Source organism: Vulpes vulpes, chromosome 15 (genome assembly GCF_048418805.1).
Source record: "Vulpes vulpes isolate BD-2025 chromosome 15, VulVul3, whole genome shotgun sequence".
NCBI lineage: Eukaryota > Metazoa > Chordata > Mammalia > Carnivora > Canidae > Vulpes > Vulpes vulpes.
In genome coordinates, this window is record NC_132794.1 from 51,712,009 (window position 1) to 51,718,729 (window position 6,721).

Sequence of the window (6,721 nt, forward strand, 5' to 3'; positions counted from 1 at the left end):
CCCAGAGAGGAGGTAATCTGCATAAGACCCCATACTTTGCCCCTAGCAAACAGCTTCCTCTGGAACAATCCTTTTCTTTTGCTAGAAGCTTTCTTGTCCCCACCCTCTGTCTATAAAAACTTTCCATTTTGTACAACCCTTCAGAGTGCCTCTCTACTTGTAGATGGGGTGCTGTCTGATTCATGAATTGTTTAATACAGCCGATTAGATCTTCAAACTCACTTGGTTGAATTTTGTTATTTAATAGATTTGGTGGCAGTGGTGGGATCCAGAGCACACTTCCGGCAGCATTTGGAGACCGTGAGAATCACAGGTGTGGTATCTGCAACCACTTTGAGTTCACTGTCTTTCTTGTGGTTTCCAAGAGTGAGCTACTGTTGGTCTAAGTTCTGCTCTGCTTTGTGTTTGAGCTTTTTATCTAATTGGCTTTTCTTCACAGGGTGCGTCAGCTTGAGCTGGCAGACAGTTATGCCCAGAGCCAATTGAGCTGGCATATTTGCCTGGTGCCCAACTGAGAGAGAGTCGGCTCAGAGCCAAGCCTCTAGACTTTCCGACCACAATCCCTCAGGTGGAAAACCGCAGCAAGATTCCATGGAAATTGGTGGTGGTGTGCACAGGGCCTTCTTATGGCCAGGACACAGTACTACTAATATATTAAGGTGAAGGTTTGTCCGTCTTATTTTGTGTAAATAAAGGCTATTACTAGTAGGATCTCAGAGACCAAAAAGCTGCAAAAATTGGTGAGCACGTGTTGAGCATTTAAAGGCTATTAGAGAGCTCACCGCCTGAAGAGGATTAATGTGATAGGATAAGTTGGTCACAGGTCACAGGGTTAGACACTAGGTCACCCACTAACCTCAAGAAAACTTCCATGCAATGAGGTACACTGTGAAACATGCACAATCCACAGCCCTGCTGCACACCCCTTTTAGGTATTAGGCTCAGAGAAACCCAAAGACTTAACTAATGAAATCCTTACATTCTAAAGAGTCACATGCACTCCCTTCTTGGCACCTGCTTACTTTATACCTAACAACTATAGTCCCAGAAATCTAGCAAAATGAAACAATTTTATTATAAATAACCTAGAATTACAGTGGCCACTATAGGGAACATTCAATTAGACAAGTTTGTTCATTTAAGGAGTGCACTTTGAAAGCAAGAGTTCCCAAATTAAACAGAATGGGATACCTATTTTAATTGGTTTGCAGAAGTTTCCAAAGATTCTGAAATAGTCTCATTGAAGGGTTCACTATAAAAAGCTAATAAACACAAGAGTTACTTAAGACAAAACACCATAAGGGTGACATAACTCCTCTATTTTTTTAAAGGTTTATTTTTTTAAAAGATTTATTTATGATAGACATAGAGAGAGAGAGAGAGAGAGAGAGAGAGGCAGAGACACAGGAGGAGGAAGAAGCAGGCTCCATGCCGGGAGCCTGACTCAGGACTCCATCCCAGGACTCCAGGATCGCGCGCTGGGCCAAAGACAGGCGCTAAACCACTGAGCCACCCAGGGATCCCCTTTAAAGGTTGATTTATTTATTCATGAGAGATACAGAGAGAGAGGCAGAGACATAGAGGGAGAAGCAGGCTCCCTGGGGGGACCTGATGTGGGACTTGATCCTGGAATCAGGCCCTGAGCCAAAGGCAGATGCTCAACTACTGAGCCACCCTGGCACCCCTATTTTTTTTTAAAGTTTGTTTATTTATTTATTTATTTACTTACTTACTTATTTATTCATGAGAGACAGAAGGAGAGAGAGGCAGAGACACAGGCAGAGGGAGAAGCAGACTCCATGCAGGGAGCCCGATGTGGGACTCCATCCCGGGTCTCCGGGATCAGCCCCAGGCTGAAGGTGGTGCTAAACTGCTGAGCCACCGGGGCTGTCCCCCTATCTTTTTTTTAACCTGAGTGATCACTCTACTAATTTTCTGAACTGCCTTTCCATTCTGAAGAAAGAGTTCCCTCTTAAAATAAAGCTGCCTGAGGTTACAAGTGATCCTCCTTAGATATTCTTCACTCCTTGGTCAAAGACTAAGGGCTATAGTAAAAAAAAAAAAAAAAAAAAAAAAATTAAACTTTGAGAGAAGCCCCAAAAGTTGTTGTTGTTTTTTTTTTAATAGATTACTTCCTGATTCCAGTTGAGAGAGGGAAATAAAAATTCACGTTATCCCTTTCTTTCCAAATCCAGACCCCGTTGGCTATTAATCTTTTTTCTCCTGGGAATAGCTGTTTCCTTGCTCATCTCCTTTAGCATCTTAATGTGGTTTGGCTTTTTGCCTGTCTGGCCTGTACTATCTTTGGGAGTGGCTCTAAATCCCATAAAAATAATACCTTTTACACCCTCTTTGAGGACCCCTCTCGAGTTCATGAGGCTGCTTAATACTGCCAGCAGTCTTTACTGTTTGTGCCAGCTAAAATTGAACAAGATATTTTGAAAAGTTAATAACATTATTATCAGAAGTTTGGTCAAATTAAAAGCTAATATTTGGAGCCTGATAAAAAATTTTAAGGCCTTCTCTGCTAAGCTAAATGTAACCACAGGAAAAGAAAACTTTCTCATTGCTAGATGGGTGGTGTCAGTCCTTTGATATTATTTAGACGACAATCCAGTTCTTTGAGAAATGAAAAACGGCTGTCTTACAGATCTAGTCATTACAGGCCCAGAGGTGTGACTCCAAAAATAACTCAAAGACCAATCCTTTTTACCAGTCCCAAAACCTCCCTTATTTATCTTAAAAGGCTTATAAGTGTTGTAAAAATTCTGGCCCTAAGAGAAGGAAAGTCCTTCTAGAAAGTGCTTGTCTTTTCCTTCTGTACCTTTGCACTGTAAATACACAGTATCTGCCTCGTCTTTTCCAGAAACTCTTAATCTAGTCCATGTCCTTAAAATGCAAATTCCAGGGAGGTAATGCTGATCAAGAAAAACGAGGAGGAAAGTCCACTTAAAACTTTATTTGCCAGGGCAGCCCCGGTGGTGCAGCGGTTTGGCACCGCCTGCAGCCTGGGGTGTGATCCTGGAGACCCCGAATCGAGTCCCACATTGGGCTCCCTGTGTGGAGCCTGCTTCTCCCTCTGTCTGTGTCTCTGCCCCACTCTGTGTCTATGAATAAAAAAAATAAAATCTTTAAAAAAAAAAAAACTTTATTTGCCAAGGACAAATATAAATCTTAAGTGTCTTCTCCACAAATCCATGTATCTACGTCTGTATGTATCTATCTATAAATATTATTTTTTTGTTTTGTTTTTTTCCAAGGAGTTTATTTGGGCAGACCTGGGGACAGGGAAGCTCTGCATCTAAGAGAAGGTGTTGGGTCTCCTGGTGGTGAAGCATGGCTTGTGCTGGCAAGGTAGGACCCAGTGGGGTATTGGGAATTAGATTTTGGCGTCTCGTGAGCAGCACTTGCTGGCTGCAGTCTCCTCTACCTTCGTGATCTGGACCAAGTGTACTTGAATAGGGTTCCAGACACCCCTGTCTTGGTAGCACTGGGTGACATTGCCAGCAGTGGTAGGTCCTGGTACTGTCTGTACGTGTTGTCGGTGCCACCGTGGGAGTCGTAGCACAGCCAGATGCCAAAGTCTTTCACCCACGTTGGGGATTTTTTGAACACCTGTCCAGTACACAATTTCTCCTGAAGACTTCTTCAGCTTGTTCAGCTGAGACACAAAGTGATGAAGGATAAAAGAAGAAAATTATTCACCTTTAGCTCAGACGGCTGACCTATAGCCTGCATAGTTTTGACAAGGATCAAATAGGTGCTGGCTGCTACATTCTTAAAGGGTCTCACGACTGCCTGTATGTCTCACCAATAGTGAATATCAAGCTAAATGATAAGTGCCAAAGAAATCTTGTGAAAGTAGTTTTATTTATTTTTTTGTGAAAGTAGTTTTATAAGTAGAAATTTGAAGAAGATATTTATGATCTAATTCTTCCTGCACGTTCCCTCCCCCTTGAGCACTAAGCATATAACCACCAGCTTCATATAGAAAGAATGCAGCTTTTTCTGCCCACGGGTCCTTTCCCCTTGCTACTTAAATAAACTTACTAAGCTATACCAGAACACTTCTTCAGAATTCTTTCTTGTCACACTCAAACGATCTCACAAAAGTACCAGAAGTGGGACTCTGCAACAACATGATTAGGTGCAAAGATATGCATGCAATAGAGGGGTGGACTGGGGCATTTGGGGGTCTGTAGGCAGTGCCCCCACCACCTTGTACTCTGGCAATGTGCCTGAGGCCTTCATGGTGCACTCTCTGTTCTTGTCCTCACCCACGAAAGACCATAAATATAGACCATAAAGCTCTAGCGAGGCTGCCTGGGAGGCTCAGTCCATTAAGCACCTGCTTTTGGCTCAGGTCCTGATCCCAGGGTCCTGATCCTCCAGGGTTGTGAAACTGAGCCTGTTTCGGGCTCCTTGCTCAGCAGGAGTCTGCTTGTCCTACTCCCTCTCCCTCTGCACTTTACCTGGCTCATGCTTGCTTCTTTCTCTCTTTCTTTCAAATAAATTTAAAAAAAAAATCTTAAAAAAAAAAAAAGCTTTAGCTATCTGGATCAATAAACTTATTTCATCTACTAAAATTTTTTTTCAAATCCAACCTTTATAACTAGTAAATTTTGTATTTATTTCATAGCAGAATTTTCAAACAGAAGCTATAAGGTATGTCTATCTTACATGTTCACATGTGGTCCTTGTATGGGTTGGAAGTGTGTTTCTACCTCCTGATTGTATTGCTAAAATTAGCTTACAAAAGGGCTCTATTTAGTTCATTTAAAGAACAAACAAGTGTTTTTAAGGATTGGGCTTGTAAATTAAAAACTCAAAAAGATAAAAACTAACCCAAATGCTTTTCAAGTCCATGTGATCTAAAAAAATTCCTTTTTGATATAAAAGCTAGTCTGGGATTGATGGCTTAATTAAAATGAAACATGTCCTTAGAGTTATGAACATTAATATAAAACTTTTATCTACGTAAGTTTACTAGCCAAATAACTTTGTTATCGCTTATCAACACAAAAATTATGGCTTAAAATAATGACTGACTTTGTCTAATGTTCATAAAGTCTTTGTAAGTAATCTAAATACAATTGTTAAAAACAAATGGATTTAAAAAAATATTTTATTTATTTATTCATGAAAAACACAGAGAGAGAGGCAGAGACACAGGCAGAGAGAGAAGCAGGCTCCATGCAGGAAGCCTGATGTGGGGCTCAATCCTGGGTCTCCAGAATCAGACCCTGAGCCGAAGGCAGATGCTCAACCACTGAGCCACCCAGGCATCCCAAACAAATGGATAAATTAAAAAATTTAGGTAAGGGATCAGGGTCCTCCCCAACAATAGTTTCCTCAAAGTTTTTGGGCAAATAATTGGTTAAGTTAAATTCATTAAATATCTAGAGTATTTCCAAATAAGACGAAATACTCTAACACTAATTACTAAACATAGGTTTATCTATTTATGGCTTCCTAGTAAAGAGAAGCTAAAATTATTTAAATATGTTACTGTTACATTAAGTTAAAAAGACACATGCTTCTAAAAATTTTAAATATTTATTAATTTGAAGATGTGAAAATTATATGCCAGACTTATCACAATTGCTTACTTAGTTTTCAATTTGTCAAGGAGGATGAATTTCCTTTATCCTTCAAGGTCCTTCTAGCTGGACTAAGAATCAAATTGACATGTGATACATATAGAGGAGAAAATCTAATTTAATGGCATATGCACAGGAAATCCACATAGACATAGAAATTCCAAAGACAATGAGGCAACATGAGGCTTATATGAGCTAAGGGGATGGATGAGGTCTGAGGATACAAGGAGGAGAAGAACCTCCAGGAAGGTGAGAGGAGATATTTGGAAGGCAAAGGTTGCTCTATGATGTAGGTAAATTACTTAAGGAACGAGACTCTTAATAGCTCTCTTAGTACAAGCAGGCAGTTGAGAGAGACGTGAAGAGCTTTTCCCAAATCTTTGGGTTTTAATTGCTTTTAACTCAAAATAACATTCGCCAGAGTGGCCTTAGGATGACCTGCCCTTGGCACCTGTAACTAGAAACCAAAGGTTTCTAAGGTTAAAAATTCTGATTAATGTGTAATTAAAACTACTAAAAACAATAAGAAACATCTCCCTATGTCAGGAAAATGAGATATGTTTTCAGTAATAATAATAATTTAGAGGCTACCTTTAAGCAACAAGCTTGAGCAGTGAAAACCTGAGTAAGGCTAAAGGGCTCACAGTGACTGCCGGGCTGAATGCAAACATGTAATGCAAATAGGCTCAAGCAACCCACCTCGAAATAGCCATAGGCCCTAACTGACCAATTAGGACCAGGCTCAGTTCCTAAGATTACCAAAAAAGGGACGATTTCATGCATTCTCATACCTACTCACTGTGCCCGATAACGGCGGCCCCTCACCACTGTCTTGTTACAGTCGGTGTCTCCTTTGTTGCCCTGCCCACTACTCCCTTGCAGTGTATTCAATAAACTTCTATCTCTTTTTGCTGCCTTGAATTCTGGGTGCCACCAGCCCCCACCTAATTGGGATGCCTCACAAATAACAGTAATATAATAATAATAATAATAATAATAATAATAATAATAATAATTTTGTCCTAAAATAAGGTTGGTTTGAAATGGAAACACTGTGTAATTGTATTCCAAGCAGTTTGAAGGCTACATATCTCTAACTCACTGACCTGTGCCATCTAGCT

General features: G+C 40.4%; 1 long non-coding RNA gene and 1 pseudogene across 1 annotated transcript; one reads left to right on the forward strand and one right to left on the reverse strand.

Moving 5' to 3' along the window:
- Positions 1-247: 247 nt before the first annotated feature.
- LOC140595625 (uncharacterized) lies at positions 248-3,378 on the forward strand. The gene is made up of 3 exons (XR_011997372.1): positions 248-313; positions 440-659; positions 3,261-3,378. It is a non-coding gene; the product is annotated as an uncharacterized lncRNA (long non-coding RNA).
- On the reverse strand, positions 3,302-4,331 carry LOC112919813 (large ribosomal subunit protein eL20-like; annotated as a pseudogene).
- Between the last annotated feature and the right edge of the window lie 2,390 nt (positions 4,332-6,721).